At 43.8% G+C, this 26,043-nt stretch overlaps 3 non-coding genes across 3 annotated transcripts; 1 reads left to right on the top strand and 2 right to left on the bottom strand.

Moving 5' to 3' along the window:
- Nucleotides 1-6,604: 6,604 nt before the first annotated feature.
- On the bottom strand, nucleotides 6,605-6,678 carry trnan-guu (transfer RNA asparagine (anticodon GUU)). The gene has a single exon. It is a non-coding gene; the product is annotated as a tRNA-Asn (tRNA).
- A 6,062-nt stretch (nucleotides 6,679-12,740) lies between these two features.
- On the top strand, nucleotides 12,741-12,822 carry trnas-uga (transfer RNA serine (anticodon UGA)). The gene has a single exon. It is a non-coding gene; the product is annotated as a tRNA-Ser (tRNA).
- A 5,470-nt stretch (nucleotides 12,823-18,292) lies between these two features.
- Nucleotides 18,293-18,366, bottom strand: trnat-agu (transfer RNA threonine (anticodon AGU)). The gene has a single exon. It is a non-coding gene; the product is annotated as a tRNA-Thr (tRNA).
- Between the last annotated feature and the right edge of the window lie 7,677 nt (nucleotides 18,367-26,043).

Raw genomic sequence — 26,043 nt, 5'->3', positions numbered from 1 at the left:
TAACATAACTTACACCCCTTTGAATTCCAACTCCCTTAAGATAAAGGCCAACATTCCATTCGCCTTTTGGGTTATTTTTTGCTACTGTCCACTGACTTTTAGTGATTTCTGCACTTGGACCCTTAAACATCTTTCCTCCTCCACAGTTCCTCGCTTCTCACCAGTTGGAAAGTATTCCAACCTATCTTACTTCGGTCCAAAGTTCATACTTCCCCATATTGAAAGATTGAACAGACTGGGGCTCTTTTCCATCGGAAAGAGAAGGCTGAGGGGTGACCTGATATGGGACTGCAAGATTATGCAAGGGTTTGATAGGTCAGATGCAGAACAGGTGTTTGAACTTTTGGTGGTGATGATTCAAAAACTTGGGGCCATAAATAAAAGATAGTCACTAAATAATCCAATCTGGCATTCAAGAGAACCATATATACCCAGAGACTCGTTAGAATGTGCAACTCGCTACATCAAGAAGTAGTTAAGACGAATAGCATGGATGCGTTTACGGGGAAGCTAGATAAACACATGGAGGAGAAAGGAATATAAGGGTTTGCTCATAAGGGTAGATGAAGAGGGGTTGGAGGAGGTTCGTCTGCAGCATAAACACCGGCAGAGTCTAGTTGGGCCGAATTGCCTGTTTCTGAGATGTACATTCTATGTAATTCTATGTAAGCTCCATCTGCCACAGTTTCACCAACTCACTTAATCTATCAATTTCCCTTATAACTTTATGCTCCGACCTGCACCACTCACTGTGCCACCTAACTTGGTGCCGTCGACAAACTTGGATATACGGCTCTCATTCATTCATCTACGTCATTTATGCATATAGTAAAAAGCTGATGCCCCGGTTCAGATCCCTGGGGGACACCACTAATCACATCCTGTCAATTTGAGCGCAAATCCATTATCTCTACTCTCTGTCTCCTACCTCCCAACCAACTCCCTACCCATGTCAATGGGTTGCTTTAATTTCCATGTGCTCCCATTTGTGTTAACAGTCTCTTATGTGGCACCTTATCGAATGCCTCTGGAAGTCAATACACATAAACACCCATAGACACTCCATTATCTACCACGTTATTATATCTTCAAAAAGTTCAACTAGTTTCGTTGGACTTGACTTCGTCTTTACAAATCCATGCTGGCTCTCTCTGATCAATTCCTGTGTATCCAAGTGCTCAGTCATTCTTTCCCTAGTAACAGATACTGGTAACTTCCCCACAACAGACGCCAGAATAATAGGTCTGTAATTTTCTATTTTATCTCTCCTCCCCTTCCTCAATAATGGAGTGACATTGCTAATTTTTCAATCCATGGAACAATTCCTGATTCAAGAGAGTTTTGAACGATCATGACTGAAGCATGTACAATTTCCTCACCGATTCCTTTTAATCCCCTGGGATGGTAACCATCAGGTCCTGGAGATTTGTTTATCTTTAGTCCAATTACTTTCTCCATTACCATTATTTTACTTGCACTGAATCCCCTTGATTTAATTTCAGTTTTCCTCGTGTCTCTGGGATATTATCCTCATCCTTTTCTGAGTATTTAGCAAGTCTGCCATTTCCTGAATTTCAATTACAATATCGCCCCCATCCGTCTTTCAAGCGCCCACATTACTCTAAGTCACCCTTCTTTCTCTTTTTACACTGTAAATGCCGTGAGAGTTGTCCGTATTTTCCTTCACAAGTTTTTCTCGTTTTCCCTTTTTGCACCTCTTAAGATTTTTTTAAAAATTTCAGCACCACGATAAACAACACTTCGCTGTGAAATTTGCTTCATTAGTTCTTCAGTGTCAGAGCGAGAATTTTCTGATCCTCTAAATTATTTAATGTAACAAACAAACACAAGCAAACATATCCATCCGTGTATCAACGCACTGATGGACACACACAGATAAACACAGACTGAAACGCAGGCATTATCGGGATTCACAGGGAAACGGGCAACCGAAACAGACAAAGATGGAACAGTCTGAACCCCCAACAGAATGTGACGTGTGGCTGATAGATATTAATGAGAGGAGGTGAAAACCACAGCCAGGAATTTGCTCCGTGGCTTAGTTGGTTAAAGCGCTTGTCGAATAAACAGGAGATTCTGGGTTCAACTCTCAGCGGCGCCTTTATGTAATTTATGATGTTCAATGAATCTGACATGCGAAAATAGACAGTGTGGTGTTTGTCCTTGTTCAGAGAGCCAACACAGAATTGATCAAAATGTTTCTTCAAAAATGCCCTTTCATTTTTCAGATCGACCTCTCATGGAATGTGACCGCCGCACGTCAATGAAAGGACACGTTCTTGTCTCTGGGCTGGTTGAGGTCGGGGTATAATTCTCGATTCGAGAGTCGAAGCCCGAATTTAACCCGGGACTTTTGATCTTTACCTGCGGTTCAAACTTTTGCAAAGAGGGGAAAGAAGTCCCCAGATCACTCCACTTGAATCTCAAGCACCTTCGGAAGAAGTTCAGTTCAAACAATCAGGACTTTAAAGGCACCTCAATGACCTGCACTTTCATTGAACGAGCTTTGCTTACAATTGCATTCGACCTTGAAACCGCTCTGGGCTTTCATCTCACTGAAGCAGAGTGTGTCCGCTTTGTATCTGTGATCATGTCAGTGACGAGGTTCGCTTTGATATTGGTCGCTTTCAAATTTTAAAATTTCACCAAGCATCGGGGAAAAGAAACCGAGAATCGAATTGTCCCTGCAAGTGATGAATTGAAGGGATTGGTGCTCCAAGCAGATCTGGAAAATGCGCTGTGCAGTCGCTCAGGAGTTCCAAATCCACCCTCTCGCCACTCAGCGATCATATTGACTGAGCTTTACTCTGGCCCAGTGTCACCGCGCTGAAATCGAGTATTTATCCGGCACGTTTCTCTTAACTTCATAGTTGCTGATTTAAGAGTGAAGACCGGCTCGTTGGATTTTCACTCCTGCAAGCTTCAATCATTCATTTTGGACTGACAGTAGACAAATGTTAGATTGGTCACTGCAACCTCAAAGGTTAGCTGAGTGAATTCTTGGTTCAGTCGGTAAATTCTTCACCTGTCTCGTGGTGCTATCGTTTGACGCGAAGGTTTGATGGTTTGAGCCCTAATTTTATTTTCCCTAAGGATTCATCGCCTCAAAGTTCCAGGGTTTCAATGTGTGTTTTGTCTGCAAGAAAATGTACCGTGATGATTGCCGGCTGAGCAGGGCTGATATTCCACCATTTACCCTGCGGTCGGAGAGCAGGCACGTCAATCATATAAAGGAATGGAACATTGGCTTCACGGAAATCACAATTCATAACCCATTTATTTTAAGCGGGTTTATTTTAAATGAGTTAACGCCTGCCTTAAATGGTCGACTCAGGACTGTCACACAAAGAGGTTAAATCTTCAGAGAATAATTACCAGTGTCATTTTTAGACTGGATGCCGCACGGCCACTTTGCTATCAGTGAACAGAGCCAAGAAAGACCAAAGTGCTGTTTGCCCCTCTCAGTGTGGCCCTGAAGGACTGTGTCCAGGTTGAAGTTCTGTTCCCATCGGAAGATCCTGCCCCCAGATTGTCCTTTCTGAGCTCCAGTCAGGTGATGCTAAACACTCAGGTGGGAAAGACCAAAATCGACAACAAGATGTTTAAAACAAAGCTGATTTATTCAACAGATATCCAGAAAATTAAACTCCAGCCCAGTTATAGGGGTTATTAACATCAGAAGAAACAAACCCGAAATGTCAGAATGAAAATGGTTCAGTTCTGGATGGGATTAACAGCAGAATCAAACTCCTGCAGTCACTTTTGAACTCCCTGGTGTCTCAGCACGTGTGATGACTGAGTGAATCCCTTCCCACACACGGAATCATGGAATCATAGAAAATTACAGAACAGAAGGAAGCCATTCGGCCTATCGTGTCTGTGCCGGCCGAAAAAGAGCTATCCAACTTAATCCTACTTTCCAACACTTGGTCCATAGCCCTGGAGATTACGGCACTTCAAATGCACATCCAAGTACTTTTTAAATGAGTTGAGGTTTTCTGCCTCGACCACCCTCTCAGACAGTGAGTTCCAAACCTCGAACAACCTGTCCGCTTTTGTGTATCCTGTTACTTTTTCACCGCTATCCGGAAGTCTATAAACAACTCCCACCAAAGTCTTGTATTTTATTCTGTTACTCATTTCTACGCAAAGCCTTTCTACTGCGTGCTCACCTTTACTGATATCTCTTCTTTCCAATGCAGTAATAGTATCCCTCATCAATATCGCTACTCCACCGCCTTTTCCAATGTCCCTATCCTTTCCAAACGGCTTATAACTTGAAATATTTATCTCAGTCATACCCAGTTTGTCGTCAGGTCTCAGTGATGAGCACTACGTCATGCACTATAAGCTTAATTTACGCTTCTAATTCACTTGTTTTATTTCTTATGCTGCGTACATTAGTGTATAGAACATTTAATTGGGCATTGGAACTTGTCCGAACTTTATGCCCTGATGTTGTGTTTAACATACTTGGTAAATAAGGTTGGTGAGCTGCAGACACAAGTGGTAACATGGGATTATGTTCTAGTGTCAACAATGGAGACCTGGCTCAAACAAGCGGAGAAGTGGCCACTTCGATATTCCAGGCGACAACGTATTCAGGAAAGGCAGGGGAAAAAAGGAGGGGGGGCGGGGCTAGAGGGGAGCAGGCACTATTGATCAAAAATACTGTGACAGCGGTAGAAAGGGTTGACATGCTTAAGGGTTCAAAGGCAGAATCTATTTGTTTAGAATTAAGGAACAATTGAGGAGCTATTACGCTGCTGGATGCATTCTATAGGGGGGCCAAATAGTGGGAAGGAGATAGAGGAGCAAATTGGCAGGGAAATTGGAGAAAGATGCAATAATTTTAGAGTAGTGATAAAAGGGAACTTCATTTATCAGAATATAGACTGCGAAATAGCAGTGTAAAAGTCAAAGAGGGCGAGCAATTCCTGAAATGTGTACAAGAGAAATTTCATAATCTGTATGTTTTCAGCCCAACGAGGAAGGAAGCAGTGTTGGATTTATTTAGGGGAAAGAAGTGGGGCAAGTGGAGCATGATTCTCTGGGGGAGCATTTGCAGCAGGTTTAGTGTAGTTATGGAAAATGCAAGGAAAAATCAGGTATGAATATACTCAACTGGGAAGAGCGAATTGCAGCGAGTTGAAAAGGGATCGGGTCCAGGTGGATTGGAATCAAAAATTGGCAGGTAAAACAGTAAATGAGCAATGGGAGGCTTTGAGTGAGGAGATAGTTCGGGTGCAGACTGGATACATTCTTACTCGGGGAAAGGTTGGGCATGGAAATCTAGAGCTCCCAGGATGACAACAGAGTATTTGAGACAGCATTTTGTACATTCTGACGACCAATGTCCGGACAGGTGTGCCCGCGGTTATCAACCACAACCTCGTCACCTCCACGCTGACAGATAAAAAGCGGCCACATTCTGCTTCAGTGAGATGAAATCCGAGAGCGGTTTCAAGGTCAATTGCAATTGCAAGCAGAATGCATTCAGAGGACGTGAGATCATTGAGATACCTCCAAACACCCTGCCAGTTTGAACAGCAGCTCAAGATCAAAAGTCTGGGGGGGGGGGGGGGAAATGAGGGCTCGTCCGGGATTTGAACCCGGGACCTCTCACATATTTTAAACAACAAACCCGAAGCGAGAATCATCCCCCGAGACCAACGAGCCCGCTGAAAAAAAAAGTAACAAGTAGTAGTTTCTGAATATCAGCGGCCACTTTCCCCAAATCTCCCTTAAAGTACCGTAAACAAAAATGTGTCCGTACATTGGTGAAGAATCATAAAGCCAATTTCTTCACTGTTGTGTTTTGTTTAGGTCTCCTTACGCTAATAAAGATGATTGGGGACAGTTGATGAGTTATGGGTGTGAGGGCGCAGAAACCCCGGTGTGAGGGCGCAAAAACTCCGGTGTGAGGGCGCAGAAACTCCGGTGTGAGGGCGCAAAAACTCCGGTGTGAGGGCGCAGAAACTCCGGTGTGAGGGCGCAGAAACTCCGGTGTGAGGGCGCAGAAACTCCAGTGTGAGGGCGCAGAAACTCCGGTGTGAGGGCGCAAATACTCCGGTGTGAGGGTGCAGATGCTCGGATTTAATGGTGCAGATACTCCGGTGGAATGGTGCAGATACTCCGGTGGAATGGTGCAAATACTCGGATTCAAGGGTGCAGATACTCGGATGGAAGGATTTGTTGCCGCGACTGAAATGCGGCTTAGAACTGTTGTTATTATCCAAGGCAGCGCTGCAGGATCCTTTCATGATCTCTCACAAATCAACTGAAACCCATCGGAATGTGAATACAATTTTGCGTTTCCAAAATAAAAGGGAGTGACATTCATTGTGGAAACAGTCTGGCGTCACTCACTGCAGAAATATCCATGTCAGTGTGAAGCGGCTCTCCTGCAACCTTCGGACCTTGTCTGTCAAGAAGAATTCAGATTTCCGCGAAGCCAATCACAGGTCAAATGGTGGAAGATTGGCCGTGCTCAGCTGGCCATTGAAACCGGGCATTTGTTTTGCAGCCAAAACAAACATCAGAACCAGGAAATGCGAGACCATGAAGATAAAAGTGTCCCCACCGTCCCTGGGTGGGATCGAACCACAAACCTTTCGGTTAACAGCCGAACGCGCTAACCGATTGCGCCACAGAGACAGCACACATTTGCGTTGAACTACTGATTCAACGAACTAAAAATTCAGGTTGCAGCGATCAAAATAAATTCTCTCTGCTATCAGTTTACTTTTCCAAAATAAAGTGTGTGAAGTTTGCACGAGTGAAAATCTGTGCTCTGTTATTCCTGAACATTAAACTCACCTTGTCATGAAACACCTGTATGTTGGAAGACTCCGTCCCCTCGTGGTCGAGAGGATTGATTTCTCGAGGTGTGATTCGCCATTCTCTATTCCAGTAATATTCAGGTTTGCTGAAAATGAGATGCGATGAAATGAGCAGGTCCGACGAGCAGGTCTGTGACACGACTCGGTGTTTACAAAGATGTCTCTTGCACTTACAGTGAAGCGGACGGCAGTTTTCACTCTTAAACCAGTAACCATGATGTTCAGAAAAAGTGTGGCCGAGACATACTCGATTTCAGCGCGGTGACACTGGGTCAGAGTAAAGTTCCGTTCATGCGATTGCCGAGTGGCGAGAAGGTGGATTTGGAACTCCTGTGCGGCTGCACTGCGAGTTGTCCAGATCTGCTTGGAGCGATATTCACTTCAATTCATCACTGACAGGGACAATTTGATTCCAAGATTCTTTTTCCCTGCTGCTTGGTGAGATTTCAAAATTTTTAAACGACCCATACCGACCCCAAACTCGTCACTTCCACTCTGACAGATGGAACGCGGTCACACTCTTCACTTCAGTGAGATGAAAGCCGGGAGCGATTTCACGGTCGAATGCAATGGCGAACAAAACTCATTCCAAGAAAGTGCAGGTCATTGAGGTGCCTTTAAATTCCTGATTGTTTGCATTGAACGTCTTCCCAAAGCGTTTAAGATTCACGTGGAGCGATTTGGGGACTTATTTTCCATCTTTGCAAAAGTTTCAACCGCAGGTCAAAATCAATAGTCGAGGGCGGAATGAGACGCCTTCCTGAAATTTGAGAACCAGGGAAGCAGACTTCAGAGCAAGGTTCTGTTTATTGAGAAAAAGCAGATACAATATTCATCCCGGAACGATCCAGAATCTGATCAGCTCGAAAAGAAACGGTGACCTCGTGATTTGAACACGCAGCCTTCTGGTGACGCAATAAGTCATGAAGATTGAAGCAGGAAGTTGAAAAGTGGGAATTGATCGATTCAGTGAGTGGGCAAAACTGCGGCAAATATAGTTCAATGCGGGGTGAGCGAGATCATCCAATTTAAATCTAAGAAAGATAAATCAGAATGTTTTCTAAATGGTGAGAAACTAGGAACTGTGGAGGAGCAGAGAGATTTAGGAGTCCAAGTGCAGAAAGCGCTGCCAACTAGCGTACAGGTACAGAAATTAATTAAAATGTCTAATGGACCATCAGTACGGCCGGTTAACTCAGTTGCTTAGAGGATGTTGTAACGCCTTAATCACGGATTCGATTCTTATAATTTACTTTATTTATTTCGGCTTTTTATAACTTTTAAAATCGAAGCTTTACAAAAAAATACATAAAGACAGATTCGAGGGGACAGTTTTTTGAATAATATCCATTGTCACTTTGCCCCTGGACCGGAGAAACATGTCTTTCTTTTTATTCGGGATTTTTTGGCAACTGACCCTGTGACGCAATGGCTAGTGTGCTGGACTTCTACTTGTTTTGTTTGATAAGCCATTCAAAGGTTGTGGATTCGAGTTGCAACGGCGTTGGATTTTAGTTCGGGAGCTGGGAAGTGAAATTTTACAGCAAAACCGCAACAGGATCATTGATGTCCGTCAAGGATGTGAAACTGCCCCCGACACTTCATCTTACACAAGTGGCTCCAGTCCCATCCGAATTCATGATTCTTAAACCATTCTGAGCTGGATTGGCGAAACTCTCTCAAGAAGGAGAGTCATCATCTGCTCGGACCGAAAGTCAATCTGCTCGACTTCCGGCGCTGTCAGACTGCATGCTCCTTCAGACAGGTTTCCAACTGGACACATGCATCCTGCTGCCGTGGCAGCATTGGTGCTTCAGGGGTAGAATTCTTGCTTGCAGTAATTCTGTTCCTGTAAAACTAGCTCCTGAAGTGTAGGATGGAAAGTATCCTGGCTGAGCGGCCTCTGGCTCTGGTTTAAAGCTCCAGTTAAATCCCACGATTTGAAGATGGATCAAAATCATAGTTTGTGTCTCTAAAACCGCAGCCTCCCTCCTGTAAACAAGTAATACGAAACATCTCATCTGCGCTTGCAACCGCGTCGTCCGGAGGAACCACATGGCAATTCAGATAATTAAATGAATTTTGGAACACATCAATTGTACCTTCAACTCCGGTCGAAATGTTCACAAACAAAAGGTTTGTTTGATCTTGCTGAGATTCGAATTAAAAACCCCGGTATTTCCTGAGCCTGTAACTGAAATAAGGACTGATTGCGCCGCTAGAGCCCGGTCACTCTGATCACCTGTCACACTCTGCTGGAAAGAATCTGAAGGTGAGATTTCCTTACCTGTGGAAACGTGTCCTGTCCCCGTGATGAAAATAATATCTGCACTTTCACTTTCAGCTTCTTTCACATCCTCTGCTCCATCGCACGACAATCGGGTTTTCTGTGAACAAGTCAAAATGGATATTTGCAGAAATTCTGTCAGTGGAAAATTCGAATCGAGAAACGCCCCAAACATTGAAACCAGCGATTTAAACCACCAGCTCACACTTCCACAAAACAAGGTCTGTCTTCAAAGGTCTATTTAATGATCAAATAAATTAATTGAAGCTAATTGACGGCATTTGCCTGGTGCCGGGGTTGTTCGCCTTTGTGCAGAGAAGGTTCAGAGGAGATTTGCTGGAAGTGTTCAAAGTCATGAAGGGTTTAGATCAAGTAAATAAAGAGAAGCTGTTTTAATTGGCAGAATGGTCGGGAACCAGAGGACACAGATTTGAGGTGATTGCAAAAGAACAAAAGGCGATATGAGGAAAAACTTAATTACGCAGCGAGTAGTTCTGATCTGGAATGCGCTGCTTGAAAGGATGGTGGAAGCAGATTCAATCGTGACTTAAAAAAGGAATTTGAAGTGGAAAAATACAGAGCACCGGGAAAGGGCCGGGAATGGAACTAATTGGATTGATCCTTTAAAAGCCGCCACGGGCTCGATGAGCCGAATAGCCTCCTTCTGTGCTGTCACCATTCTATGATTCGATGGACAGAAGCGGTTGTGAGTAGCAGGGAAATTTCCGACTGGTTGTACGGTTGTGTTACTGACCGCTTCTTGTTCTCGGATTATGGTTTTCATTTTGGGCGTTTCACTGTTTGATATGTGAGAGGTTGGGGGTTCAAATCCCAAAACCCTCCTGTTTGACTATTTCCAGTGAAGATTCACTTATTTCTTTCTCCCATTTTTTCAGCGTTGCAGAAAGCAGGATTAATTTAATCCTCGAGCATGTTTGAGGTCCAGAGGCCGGAATGCAGCCGGTTTGTCGACGCAACACACACGGAGAGAGTAAAATGCCTCACGGCGGTGTGCAGATTGAAACTGAAGGTGAATTTATCCCAATTCAGGCGATCTCAGAGGTGCAGAATAAAAATGCGCCTTAATTGGTCTGGAATACGAACCCTGTTCCCTCGCGTGCTAAGTGCAAATTCTACCAGTGAAACAGCAACGTTTTCATGGAAACCTGTCCAATTGGAAACCTGTTTGAAACAACATATAATTTCACAAATATCCTCTGAGTACCTTGCACATTCTGATTTACAGCCCTGCATTACCAGCACTCGCTGTATGTGATGGCCGAGTGGTTCAGACGTTCGATCTAAAACTCGACAGGGTCTTTCGGTGAAACATTGGAATGCTGCTCGCGGCGCTATTGTTGAACGTTTTGTTCAATGCTCAAATAAATATGAACTGGAAATAACGGGCCGCATTTCCTTCTCTCAGATAGATCCTCCACCGCGGCAGAGCCTTTTAATTGGGAGCCGAGTGGTCTCTTGCAAAATTTCAAGGTGCTTGAAGGAAACTTCACAATAATCCACAACTGGAGAATTGTGTCCAATTCTGGGCACCACACTTTTGGAAGGATGTGAAGGCCTTAGAGGTGGCGCAGAAGAGATTTACTGGAATGATTCCAGGGATGAGGGACTTCAGTTATGTGGAAAGACTGGAGAAGCTGGGGTTGTTCTCCTTCGGGCAGGAAGGTTGAGAGGAGATTTGATAGAAGTGTTCAAAATCATGACGGGTTTAGATAAAGTAAATAAACAGAAACTGCTCCCGTTGGCGGAAGGGTCGAGAACCAGAGGACACAGATTTACGGTGGTTGACAAAAGAACCAAAGGCGATATGAGGAAAAACGTTTTAAATCAGCGAGTAGATATAATCTGGAATGCATCTCCGGAAAGTGTGGTGGAAGCAGATTTAATCGTGACTTTCTAAAAGGAATTGGATAAGTATTTGAAGGAAAAATATTTGCGGGTCGACAGGGAAAGAACGGGGGAATGGGACGAACTGGATTTCTCTTAAAGAGAGCAGGGGCAGGCTCAATGGGCCGAATGTCCTCCTTCTGTGCAGTAACGATTCTATGAGTGTATGATTCCATCTCTCTCAAGCTTCATTTCAAATTCTGCTAACTTGATATTCAGGCTTTTTTTTCTATACTTTTATCTCTCTATCTCCCTCTGTCTCTGTCCCTCTGTGTTTTCCCCTGATGAACTTATCAGGCTTCCTTGAACGGACAAAGCTCATCGAACCTGCGACACCAGCAGAGAACGGTAAAGATGGAAAGACTGAGACGGTAGGAAAAGTAAAGGACCAACCCAGATGATGAACTCGTAGCCAATGTCCACATATTGATGTCACTTCGTCCTCATAGTGAAATCATCAGTCCTTTTAGCCCAGAATAAAAACAAATTCTTGTCTTTATAAAGCGCTTTTCACGACATCAAGACGTCCCAAAGCGCTTTACAGCCAATGAAGTATTTTTGAAGTGTCGTCACTGTTATACTTGTGGTAGAGTGGATAATCTGCGGATGCCAAGACAGACAACAATGTAGCTTTAGAGCAATTAATTCTGCAAAGCCTCACTTGATATTACAACTCGCACATTCGAAACGAATGTGGTAAAGAGAGGCTAATATTGTTGATATGAAATAGTTAATGTACGTCTTCACATTGCCGTACATCGGAATAGAAAAAGTGATAGGATGTAGAGAATGGTGGCCGATCGGCTGTGGGTGGCACCGAATTCTGCATTCGTTTCACCCCTCTGTTATCAGTGGCTCGTTGGTCTTCGGGTATGATTCTCGCTTTGGGGATTTGCTGATTGTTATGTGAGAGATCCCGGACGAGCCCTGCGGTGTTACCATTTTTAGTTCAAAATCACTAATTGGCTTCTCACGTCTTGTCAGCGGTGTAGTCGGCAGGATTGTCTTAATTCCAGTGCATGGAGGACAGAATGCAGAGGTTCTGTCGACGATAACACACATGGAGAAAGGAAAATATCACAAGATGGTGTTCAAATTCAAGCTGAATGTCAATGTATCCCAATTCACTCGACCTCATGAATGGAGAATGAAAAATGCTCCTCTATTGGGTGGTGATCGAACCCGCGCCTCCCGCGCAGAAAGCAAGAATTTTATTACTGAAATAACAAAGTCCGCATCGCAGCCGGCGGCATGCGCTCAGTTCGAAACCTGTCGAAAAGAACATACAGTCTCAGAGTTCTCCTGTCATAACCTTCTTCATTCTCTTCTGCAGCCGTGTCGGATTTGTCGCTTGCAGCTGCGATGACCGAATGATTAAGGCGTTAGACTTGCACGTGGAGAATGGAAAATGTCTCAAATGGTGCGCAGATTGAAGCTGAGGGCGAATGTCGCACAATTCACGCGATCTTATGAATGGAGAATGAAAATAATCCGAAACGAACCGGAAATCGAACCCCGGTTTCTCACGTGATAAACGAGAATTCTCTCACCGAGACAGCAAAGTCAGCACATTAACAAGCTGCAAGTTTCCAGTTGGAAACCTGTCTGAGAGAACAAAGTGTCACAGATCTCGTGTGATAACCCTACGCATTCCGATTTATAGCTGTGCATCATCGATGTTTGCAGCTGCGATGGCCGAGTGGTTAAGGCGTTGGACTTGAAATCCAATGGGGTTTCCCTGCACAGGTTCGAATCCTGTTCGCAGCGCCACTTTTCAAAGTTTGTTCAGTGTTCAAATTAATATGAACTTGAACGAACGGACCTTGTTCGCTCCCTCAGAGAGGTGCTCCATCGCCAACGACGCTTTTAACTCGGAGCCCAATGATCGCTTGCAAAATTGCAAGACACGTGAAGGAATCTCTCCCAAGCTCCATTCTAAGTTCTGCTTGTTCGCAGAACTTGACATTTATACAATTTATTTCTGTGTTTTAATCTCTCCCTGTCTCTGTCTCTTGACTTTGCCTGTTTTCTCCTGATGGACTTCTCAGGCATCGTGAACAGCGAAGAATGATGGAACCTGCAACACCAGCAGAGAAGGGTAAAGATGGAAAGACTGAGACGGTAGGAAAAGAAAAGGTGCAACCCAGCTGATGAATTCGTAATTAATGTCCACACGTTTATGTTTCTTCCCCTCACAATGAAAAAATCAGCAATTTGAGTACAGTACACTTATGGTAGAGTGTATAATATGTGGATGTTGAGACCGACAATCGAACCATTGCCGTGGTGATGAAAGCGCCGAATCCTACAAACCAAACCCCAAGGAAACGTTGAAAATTCTTTGCTGCGAACAAGCAGAGCAACGCGGCCTTTCCGACTTAGCCCTTTGTAATTCAGGTCATTTTCCTGCCAGACAAACTGCTCGCACAAAATGCCATTTTCTGTTCGAAATAATATCGCGACAGAGGTGATGTTCAGGCAATGACATCACCAAGTGCAAGTAGGCATGTACATGAAATGGAAAGTGAGGGAAAATACTCCCACAAGCTGCTGATGGACATGTTTCCATTTCCAACATTCACGCACCGAATGCAGCTCCTTGGAAAACTGCAAGGCCACGCAGGTCCATCATGAATCGTGTGAAGCAACTGACAGTTTAAAGTGGCATCTCCTCCTGCTTCTGTGGGGAGTGAGAGAGAGGCACTGTCGGTATTTGCGTGCAGTTTGATTCTGCACAGAACTGCACAGAGAAACAGCAAATATACCGGGGCTGTGAGATGTTCTATATTATTGATATTTCGCCACAGGAATATCCGCAATCTGAAGCTGAAAAGGAGAGATAAGAGGCCTGAGAATAAACACAGAGCTGAATGAATCATGAAAGAGCGAAAGAAAAAAAAATGTCATCAGTTCCACTTTGTCTCGTGCGCAATCTTGGGAGCTCCCCAATGGCCTGGTGGTGAGAATTAGGTACTCTCACCGCCGCGAGGTTCGATTCCCAGTCAGGGAATTAACTTTAAAAAGAGTGATGGACTTATTACATTAATTACATGAAGCTAATTAAATCCTGTTCGTAGTTGAGTCCCTGTTTTAATCACCATGAATCGATCGATAACTTTCCATTTCAGACTGAAGACGATGTTGACGTGGTTCCCGAGAGACAGTCAAAACTTTAATAAGATTTTTATGCTTTGAATGTGATGATTTTTTTTTCATTTTGTAGACTGCAGCTTAAGAGTGGGATTAAAAACGCAGTGGAGTCGTTGTTAAATTTAACATTAACTGGCAATTGTCGCTGTTTATCACAGGAGCGCCCGAACTGGTTCTCCGATCAAGATGAAAGTAACGCAACGAGGAACATCTGATACAACACGAAAGGCATCGGGCTATGACAAAAATCCCCACCGTTTTGCTTTTCCAAAATAAAGGGTGTGAAATTTATTCTCTGAACATAGGAACAGTCTGGTCTCACTCACTACAGAAATCTCCATGTCACAGCGAACCAGCTCTCCTCCTGCGAATGCGGCCTCCCTTCGGGCCTTTCGGGGGCTTGCCTGTCAAGGAGAATTGTAATTACCGTGAAGCCAATGTTCCATTCCTTTATATGATTCATGTGCCTGATTCCCGACCGCAGGGTAAATGGTAGAATATCAGCCCTGCTCAGCTGGCAATGATTCCGGTACATTTTCTTGATTCCAAAACATGCGTTGAAACCCTGGAACTTTGAGGCGATGAATCCTGAGGAAAAATAAAATAAGGGCTCGAACAATCAAACTTTCACGCTAACGGATAACACCGCCGAGAACAGGTGAAGAGATCACCTGCTAAACCAATAATTCACTGGGCTAAACTTTGAGATTGCAGCGACCAATATAAAAACTGTCTACAGTCAGTGAAAAGTGAATGATTAAAGCTTGTAGGAGTGAAAATCCAACCAACCAGTCTTCACTCTTAAACCAGCAACTATGAAAAAAAACATGCCGGAGAAATACTCGATTTCAGTGCGGCGACACTGGGCCAGAGTAAAGTTCATTCAATATAATTGCCGAGTGGATGGAGGGTGGATTTGTAACTCCTGACCGATTGCACCACGCATTTTCCAGATCTGCTTGGATCACCAATCCCTTCAGTTCATCACTTAGAGGGACAATTCGATTCTTGGTTTATTTTTCCTGACGATTGATGAAATTTTACAAATTGGAAGCGATCAATATCAAAGCTAAACACGCCACCGACATGATCACAGATGCAAAGCGGCCACACTCTGCTTCAATGACATGAAAGTCAAGAGCGATTTCACGGTCGAATGCAATGGCTAACAAAATTCATTCAACGAAAGTTCAGGTCGTTGAGGTGCCTTTAAAGTCCTGATTGTTTCTATTGAACTTCTTCCCAAAGCATTTGAGATTCACGTGGGACGATTTGGGGACGTTATTTTCTTTTGTGCAAAAGTTTCAACTGCAGTTCAAGATCAAAATTCCTGGGACGACAGTTGTTCACAATTTATCGGTGCTGGGACCACTGCTGTTCACAATTTATCGGTGCTGGGCCACGGTTGTTCACAATTTATCGATGCTGGCACAACTGTTGTTCACGATATATCTGTGATGGGACCACTGTTGTGAACACTTTATCAGTGGTGGGACCACTGTTGTTCACAATTTATCGGTGCTGGGACCACTTTAGTTCAAAATTTACATTCATGATTTGGACACGGGAATCGGAAGTACAATTTCAAAATTTAGGGACGACAGCTAATTGCGAGCTGTAGTTAATGCAAAGAAAAATGCGAATAATAAAGGAAGACATTGGTAAATTTGCAGAATGGGCGTGTGAATGGCAAATTAATTGCAATATTTATTATATACTCCCTTGCTTTTTTGCCCCACCCCCCCCCCCCCACCTCACTAATTGCATTACCTCACACTTCTTCAGATTGAATTGCATTTGCCACTTTTCTTTCCACCTGTCTGCTCTATGGATATCTTCCTGCAGTCGACAGCTTTCCTCCTCACTCTCAACCACAGGAACAATTTTTGTATCATCTGCAAATTTCTTCATCATGCCCCCTACATTTCAGTCTAAATCAATGATCTGTACCATGAAAAGCAGGGACCGAGTACGAAGCCGCATGGAACCCCACTCGAAACAGCCTTCCAGTCACAAAAGCACCCGTCGACCACAACCGCTTGCTTCCTGCTACTCAGCCAATTTTGGATTCAACTTGCCAATGTCCCTTGGATCCAATGGGCTTTTACATTTTTGACAAATCTGCCATGTAGGACTTTGTCAAAAGCCTCGTTAAAATCCATGTTGACTCCTTCAATCGCGATACCCTCATCGATCCTCATTGATACCTCCTCAAATAATTCAATTCAAACGACCATCCCTTAACAAATCCACGCTGACTGTCCTTGATTAATCCGTGCCTTTCTAAATGACGATTCATACTTCCCATCGAGTTTATGCTGACTGGCCTGTATTTACTCGATCTTTCCCTTTCTCCCTTTTTAAACAATGGTACAACGTTAGCAATCCTCAAATCCTCCTGCACGACGCCTTTTGCCAGGGTGGATTGGAAAATGATAGTCAGAGCCTCCGCTATTTCCTTCCTTGCTTCTGTTAACATCCTGGGATATATTTCATCTGGGCCTGGAGATTCAGGTCGAGCGATTTGGGGACGTTATTTCCTTTGATGCAAAAGTTTCAACTGCAGTTCAATTTCAAAATTCCTGGAAACACAGTTGTTCACAATTTATACATGCTGGGACCACTGCTGTTCACAATTGATCGGTGCTGGGACCACTGTTCACAATTTATCCGTGCTGGGACCACTGTTGCTCAAAATTTATCGGTGCTGGGACTACTGTTTTTCAAAATTTATCGGTGCTGGGACCACTGTTTTTCAAAATTTATCGGTGCTGGGACCACTGCTGTTCACAATTTACATTTATGATTTGTACACTGGAATCGGAAGTACAATTTCAAAATTTAGGGACGACACCTAATTGCGAGCTGTAGTTAATACAAAGGAAAAATGCGAATAACAAAGGAAGACATTAGTAAATTTGCAGAATGGGCGTGTCAATGGCAAATTAATTACAATGTTTATTGTACACTCCCTTGCCTTCCCCCCCCCCCCCCCCGCAACTAAATGCATTACCTCACACTTCTTCAGATTGAATTGCATTTGCCACTTTTCTATCCACCTGTCCGCTCTATGGATATCTTCCTGCAGTCGACAGCTTTCCTCCTCACTATCAACCACAGGACCAATTTTTGTATCATCTGCAAATTTCTTCATCATGCCCCCTACATTTCAGTCTAAATCAATGATCTGTACCATGAAAAGCAGGGACCTAGTACGAAGCCGCATGGAACCCCACTCGAAACAGCCTTCCAGTCACAAAAGCACCCGTCGACCACAACCGCTTGCTTCCTGCTGCTCAGCCAATCTTGGATTCAACTTGCCAATGTCCCTTGGATCCAATGGGCTTTTACATTTTTGACAAATCTGCCCTGTAGGACTTTGTCAAAAGCCTCGTTAAAATCCATGTTGACTACATCAATCGCGATACCCTCATCGATCCTCCTTGATACCTCCTCAAATAATTCAATTCAAACGACCATCCCTTAACAAATCCACGCTGACTCTCCTTGATTAATCCGTGCCTTTCTAAATGACGATTCATACTTCAGCTCGAGTTTAGGCCGACTGGCCTGTATTTACTCGATCTATCCCTGTCTCCCTTTTTAAACAATGGTACAACGTTAGCAATCATCAAATCCTCCTACACGACACCTTTTGCCAGGGTGGATTGGAAAATGATGGTCAGAGCCTCCGCTATTTCCTTCCTTGCTTCTGTTAACATCCTGGGATATATTTCATCTGGGCCTGCAGATTCAGGTCGAGCGATTTGAGGACTTCTTTTTCCTCTTTGCAAACGTTTGTCCCGCAGGTCAAGATCACAAGTCTTGGTCCAAATTAGGGTGTCTTCCGGCTTTGAACATCAAATCGTGAATTATATCCCGATCCCAACGAGCCTAGAAAAAAGAACGTGTCCTCAAATTAACGTGTTGCTGACACATTCTCTGAGAGGTCTGTCTGTGGAATGAAAGGGCGTTTTTGAACAGTCATTCTGTTATCCGTTTCCTCCTGAAACCTGAACAAATCCGAACACCACATTGTTATTTTGTCGCTTTATTCCATAAATTAGGTAAAATAACGAGCTGCACAAGGCACTGCTGGGAATTGAACCCAGGATCTCCTGTTTACTAGACAGATGCTTTAACCAACTAAGCCACAGCGCCAATTGATAATATGGGGCCCCCACCTCCTCACTAATATCTATCAGCGACACTTCAATGTTGGGGGTTCAGGCCGTTTTGTCTCTGTCCATTTCGCTAGTCCGTTCACCTGTGCATCCCGACACTGACTGCATTTCTCGCTGAGTTTATCTTTGTGTATCCTTCAGTGCGTTGATACATGGATGATTATGTGTGATTGTATTTGTGACATTAAATAAATCAGGGCTTCAGACAATTCTCGCTCTGACATTGGAGAACTATTGAGCCGAACTTCACAGCGGAGTGTTGTTTATTGTGGTGCTGAAACTAAAAAAATCGTAAGAGGAGCAAAAAGGGAAAAGGAGAAAAACTTATGATTTAAAATGAGGACAACTCTCAAGGTTTTTACGAGTATATTAAGAGAAAGAAGGGAGGCTGAGAGTAATGTGGGCTGCTAAAAGACAGATGGAGGTGATATTGCAATTGAAAATCAGGAAATGGCAGAGTTGCTAAATTTTTGCTTTGCATCGGTCGTCACAGAAATGGATGACGCTAACATACCAGAGACACGAGGAAAACTGTTAATAAATCAAGGGGATTCAGTATAAGTAAAATGATGGCAATGGAGAAAATGAGGAGGCGAAAGATAGACAAATCTCCAGGAGCTGATGGTTTCCACCCCAGGGGATGAAATGGAACAGGTGAGGAAATTGTACATGCTTTAGTCATGATTGATCAAAACTCTCTTGATTTAGGAATTGTTATTCAACGAAGCGCATCTTGATTGGAGGCTTGTGTTTGAGAAAGATCTCGAAGTGATAATTGAGAACAATTTTACAACACCAAGTTATAGTCCAACAAATTTATTTTAAATTTGGAATTTAAAATAAATTTGTTGGACTATAACTTGGTGTTGTAAAATTGTTTACAATTGTCAACCCCAGTCCATCACCGGCATCTCCACATCATAATAATTGAGAAACCGAAAATAAAGCTGTTTGGCAGGAGCGCTGATGCTGTCGGTTGTTCGCTGCTCTCGTGTTGCACAATTGTTAAGCGTGCGATACTTATTTATAGCAGTATGGGCTCCAGAAATGACCAGGTTGTGAGTTCGAGCGTCTTCTAAAACAATCAAATCTTTTACTCCGAACATTTTGATCGGAGTTCAAGGTAGAAATGGTATCTTCCATAAAGCAACTTGTTAACAACCAGTCGTTTTTACAATACGCTCTTGTGGGACAAACGTATGGAGGTCAACAATCGATTTCTTAGTTTTCCCATGTGGGAATTTGGGTTCCTCTGGCCTACCGTCTTTCAATAGCAAGTGCCAGTTTACTTGTTCACAGGGGGAGAGGGGGCTTTTAGCGGCAGCTCATATGGCAAAGGGGCCGGTACAAGATCTTTAAATCTAAAGAACCAAACACACAATTCTTCTTTTCTTTAAACCGATATTCATCGGTTGGAAGTTTCGTGTTGGGAAAATTTGGAAGAGAAATATGCTGCCTGGTTTCACTGTGTAACGGGTGAAATTATTCAGCTTACATATGTTAATACGCTGAAAGGTCGAGATGCCTTTTCCAACTCCCGTGTGGGACAAGTTCAGCTTTTGAGCCGCTGGGTAAAGTGCTATTTTAATTGCTGCTAACGAATGACAAGACATTTGGCACAAACAAGAAGAATTGTAAACTCACGAGTTCACTGTTCATGTTTATTACATCTTGTTCAACAGGAACAAGGATTCTCCTCTACACGTTGCTGAGAATTTTATCAAACGGACCTCACCCTCGTTCGACGACTGCAGGGATAATTCAGAGATCTCCCATGAATATGTACGATGGGAGCTTATGTGGTATCGAGCCTGGGTAGCTCAGTCGGTAGAGTATCAGACTTTTAAAGTGGGCAGTGAGCTGAAGGTCCAGCGTTGAACTCCCTGTCCAGGCTCCAAATTTCGGAACAGCTGGCAAGCTGTGACTTTGTAGGGGGACCTGAGATGTGTTGTCAAAGTTTCGATAGTATCTTGTTTCCCAGGGATGGGCAGTAATGCGCTGTCTGAGGCGGTTCCCGATCAGGAATTCAACTTTACTGTATTAGTTCACTGTATTAATTTCTCAAAACTCATTCAACTCTGTAAAAAAGACGAATATTTGTTCAAATCGCCATTAATCAACCAGTTACTTTCTGTTTCCGGCTGAAAGAAATGCTGACTTTTTTTATGCGTTAATTCAGCAGGCCGAATTTAGGGAGTTCAGAGGAGAAGTGAAAAAGGGAATGAGAGGCAAAGAGAAATATGACTATAGACTGACGGCCAACATAAAAGGGAATCCAAAAGACTTCGACAGGCATGTAAACAGTAAATGGGTAGTCAGAGGAGGGGTGAGGCCGATTCGGCACGAAAAAGGAGGTCTACTCATGGAGGCAGAGGGGATGGCCTGGGTACCAAATGAGTACTTTGCATCTGTCTTTACCAAGAAGGTGCTGCCAGAGTCTCAGCAGAGGAAGTGATCGTTGAGATACTGGATGGTCTAAAAATTGATGAGGAAGAGGCACTTGAACGGCTGGCTGTACTTAAAGTAGATAAGCCACCCGGTCCGGATGGGATGCATGCTCAGTTGCTGAGGGAAGTAAGGGTGGAAATTGCGGAGGTACTGGCCATAATCTACCAACATCCTTAGATATGTGGGTGGTGCCAGAGGACTGGAAAATTGCAAAGGTTACACCCTTGTCCAAAAAAGGGTGTACGGCTAAACCCAGCAATTATAGGCCAGTCAGTTTAACCTCAGTGGTGGGGAAACGTTTGGAAACGATAACCCGGGACAGAATTAATAGCCACTTGGACGAGGGTGGATTGATTAGGGAAAGGCAGCACGGATTTGTTAAAGGCAAATCGTGGTTAACTGACCTCTTAGAGTTTTTTGATGAGGTAACAGAGAGGATAGATGAGGGCAATTTAGTTGATGTGGTGTATAAGGACTTTCAAAAGGTGTTTGCTAAAGTGCCGCATGGTGGGCTTCTCATCAAGATTGCGGCCCATGGAATAAACGGGGCAGAAACAACATGAATGCAGAATTGACGAACAGCAGGAAACAGATTACTGATGAACTGTTGTTTTTCGAACTGGCGAGAGGTGTACAGTGGCGTTCCCCAGGGATCAGTGCTTGGACCACTGCTTTTCTTGATATATATTAATGACTTGGACTTGAGTGCACAGAGCACAATTTCAAAATTTGCAGATGAAACAAAACTTGGAAGGGTAGCAAACAGTGATAAGGATAGTGATAGACTTCAAAGGATATGGACAGGCTGGTGGCATGGGCGGAGACGGGGCAGATGAAATTTAACGCAAAAAAATGCGAAGTGATACATTTCGGTCGGAAAAACGAGGAGAGGCAAAATAAACTCCAGGGCACAAATGTAAAAGCGGTAGAGGAACAAAGAGGAGTTTATGTGTACAAATCATTGAATGTGGCAGGGCAGGTTGAGAAAGCGGTTAAAAAGCATACGGGATCCTGGGCTTTAGTAATAGATGTATAGAGTACAAAAGTACAAAAGTATAGAAGTCAGGATGAAACTTTATAACACACTGGTTCGAACACAACTGAAATTTTGTGTGGGGTTCGGGACACCGCACTTCAGGAAAGATGTGAAGGCCTTCGAGGGGGTGCAGAAAAAAATACTATCATAATTCCAGGGATGAGGGACTTTACTCACGTGGATAGACCGGAGAATCTGAGGTTGTTCTCCTTGGAACAGAGACGGTTTTGTAGAGATTTGATAGAGGTATTCAAAATCATGAAGGTTCTCGGCACAGAAGATGGAGAGAAACTGTTCCCATTGGCGGAAGGGTCAAGAACCAGAGGACATAGATTTAAAGTGATTGGCAAAATAACCAAAGGTGACATGAGGAAAAACTTTTTTACACAGCGAGAGGTTCGGATCTCGAATGCACTGCCCGAGGGTGTGATGGAGGCAGATTCAATCATGGCCTTCAAAGGGGAGCTGGATAAGTGCTTGAAAGGAAACAAAATGCAGGGCTTCGGGGAAAGGCGGGGGAGTGGTTCTAGCTGGATTGCTCTTGCAGAGATCTCGCACGGACTCGATGGCGCGAATGGCCTCTTTCCGTGCTGTAAGCTTTCTATGATTCAATTCTATGTGTTGGTTGCAATGCAAAGGGAACAGAGCGTGCCATAAATCGACACGACTCTGAGTATCCTCACAAGCAATGTATTTTAAGAGCAACTAATTCTGAAACGTCTTACTTGATATCTCAAGTCGTGCACTCGAAAGCAATTTGGTAAAGGGAGACTAATATTGGTGAATGGAGATAGTTGGTGCACAACTTGATATTGCTGTCCACCCGAACAGAAAACGAGATTGAATGGATCGAAGTGGTCTGAAAGGATGGGCGATCGGCTGTGAGACGCAACCAACTTTTACACTGGCTGCACAACTAAAGTAACAGCGGCTCGTTGGTCTAGGGGTATGATTCTCGCTTAGGGAGTTTCATTGAGTGATATGCGAAAGGTCCCGGGTTCAAGTCCCGGACGAGGCCGTATGTGTTTAGACAATTGGTGAAAAGTCACATCTTTTCAGTTTTGCTGTTGGTGGAACTGAATTATATCCGGAGGATGTTTGAGCTCCAGTGGACTGAATGCCGAAGTTTCGTCGACGCAATACACATGAAGCAAATAAAATGTCTCAAGATGATGAGGAAATTGAAGCTGAATTTGGATTTTTCCCAATTCAGACGGATATTTGATGACGGGATAGAAAGCCACATATCCAAGTTTGCCGATGACACCAAGATGGGCAGCATTGTCAGCAGTGCAGATGAAAGCATAAAATTACAGAGAGGCATTAATATAATAAATGCATGTGCAAAATTGTGCAAATCGATATGAATTTCGTCAAGTGTGAGGTCATCCACTTTGGACCTAAAAGGATAAATCAGAGGACTTTAGAAATGGTGAAAAGCTCGAAACAGTGGAGGTCCAAAAAGACTTAGGGGTCCATGAACACACATCATTAAAATGTCATGGACAGGTACAAAAAATAATCAAAAAGGTTAATGGAATGTTGGTCTTTATATCCAGAGGACTAGATTCAAGGGGATAGGCATTATGACACAGTTACACAAAGCTCTGGTTGGACCACACCTGGAGTATTGACTTCAGTTCTGGGCAACGCACCTTAGGAAGGATATATTGGCTATGAAGGGAGTGCAGCGTCGATTTACTAGAATGTTGCCTGGACTCCACAGTTTAAATTACGCGGAGAGATTACATAAACTCGGGTTTGCTTCGAATTCAGTCGATTAAGTGCTGATTTGATCGAACATTTCAAAATATTAAGGGGAACTGATGGGGTAAATAGAAAAAAAAAAGATTTCCACCCGTTAGCGTGTCTCGGACTCGGGGACATAGCCTAAATATTCGGGTCAGGACTTTCAGGAGTGAAGTTGGGAAACACCTCTGCAAGCAAAGGGAGGTCGAAGTTTGGAACTCTCTTCCGCAAACGGCAGTTGATGCGAACTCAATTGTTAATTGTAAAACTGAAATTGATAGATTTTTGTTAACCAAAGGCATTAAGGGACATGGGGCTAAGGCGATAATATGCAGTTCGGTTACATATCAACCAGGATCTCACTGAATTGCGCATGAGGCTCGAGGGGCAAAATAGTATACTTTTGCTCTTCAGCTCCTCATTGTTACAGAATGATCCTGCATTGTATCGGGAATCGAACCAAGGTCTCCAGCGTCACAAGTAAGAATTCGACCCCAAGCACCATCAATGCGCGCGTTTGTAACAGCAGCATGTGTCCATTTGGAATCCGATCTGAATGAACATGCCGTTTACACCTGCGGTGGCCGAGTGTTTAAAGCGTTGGACTCAAAATTCAATTGAGGTTTTCCTGCCCAGGTTTGAATTCTGATCGCAGAGCTACTGTTTAAAGATCCCTTCAGTGCTGAAATAGATTAATTGGAGTTAATTGACCGCATTTATCTCTCTCCCAGAATGAGAGATTCTCCAGCGAGGACGGTGCTTTTAACTTGTGTCCAATCTTCTCTTGCAAGATTTCAAGACCCAAGAAGGAATCTCTCCCAATCTGTAACATAAATTCTGCTAGTTTGCAAAACCTGACATTTATACTCTTTATTTTCTTTGCCTGCATCTCTCTATCTCTCCATGTCTCCGTCTCTTGTCTCTCTGTATTGTCCACAATGGACTTCTCAGGCTTCCCTGAACGGCGATGGCTGATCTAACCTGCAACAATAGCAGAGAAGGGTAAAGAAAAAAAAGACTGAGGAAGTAGGAAAAGGAAAGGTGCAACCCAGCTGATAAATTCGTAACTAATGTTTCCACATTCATGGCTCTTCGTTCGAATGGTGAATGAAAGCAGCAATTTGAGTAAAGTGTACTTATGGTGGAGTGCAAACTATGACGATGCCGAGACAGACGACAATGTCTTTTCAGAGTAATTCATTCTGTAAAGTGTTACTTGATAATACAAGTCGTACATTCAAAACAAATTTGATAAAGAGAGACTAATATTGTTGATCTGAAATAATTAGTTTAGAACCTGATATTGCTCTACATCGTATATCGTACAAGAAAGCGAGTTTGGATGGCCATGGTGTTCTGAAAGGATGGCGGATCGGCTGCGTGGCAGTGAACTTTTACAGTGGCTGCACGGCTCTGTTACCAGTTGGAATTTGGATCTGATTCTCGCTCAGGGAGTTTCACTGGTTCAAATCCCGGATGAGCCCCCTTGCGTCCCCATTTTTCGTCAAAAACCACCAATTGGCTTCTCGCATCTTTGAAGCAAGTACAGAAGGCAGGTTTGACTTATCTCCAGCCGAGCATGTTTGAACACCAGAGGACAGAATGCAGAGGGTTTGTCCACGAAAGACACGTCGACGAAATGAAGATGATCTTTCAAGAAGTTGTACAGATTGAAGCCGGCACATGAATTTATCCCAATTCAGGCGATCTCATGGGTACAGATACAAAAGGTAAAGGAAGCTGCATTGGCCTGGAACCAAACCCCTGGTTTCCCGTCGGCAGGCGAGGGTTCTACACTCAACCACCAATCCACACACGGCTGCAGGCTGCACGTGGAGCGTTGGATACAAGTCTGGAACATGCAGTCTGGCAGAGTTCCTGTGATTATCCTGCGCAGTCTCCAACCGCGTGCTACCTGTGGGTGACCAAACGAGTGGGTCAAGCATGGTCTTGAAATTCACTGAGATTCGAAATCACTTCACACCGCCACTGTAAAATGGTCAAATAAATAAGAGCTGTAGTTACCAGGCAGTGTTTACTTTTTTCAGAAATAATGTAAGATTCCAGCCCGATGTACACGTCTAAGATTTCACGGCATGCGAAGAATTTCCTTTCAGCTGCCACCTAAATTCTGCTCAATCACAGAATTGGAGATTTATACTATTTTTCTTTGCATGTATCTCTCTATCTCTGTCTGCGTTTCTTCACTTTCGTTGTTGATCCCTAATGGACTTATCAGGCTTCCTTCAACAGCCAGGTCTGCAAACCCGGGATGGGAAAAGGCTGTCGGTTCTTCGTCCAATTGTTGGATTTCGACGGATTGAGTTTTGCTATTTTCCGTCTCCGTTTTCGGAAAATATAAACCGAGATGGGATTTCCCCTGCTCGGGTCCCGTCACCTGCGGATAATGGGAATGAACCC

Source organism: Heptranchias perlo, chromosome 20, assembly GCF_035084215.1.
Source record: "Heptranchias perlo isolate sHepPer1 chromosome 20, sHepPer1.hap1, whole genome shotgun sequence".
In the NCBI taxonomy this organism is placed as follows: Eukaryota; Metazoa; Chordata; class Chondrichthyes; order Hexanchiformes; family Hexanchidae; genus Heptranchias; species Heptranchias perlo.
The sequence above is the reverse complement of the archived record's forward strand: the minus strand, read 5'-3'. Positions and strand labels throughout refer to the sequence as shown.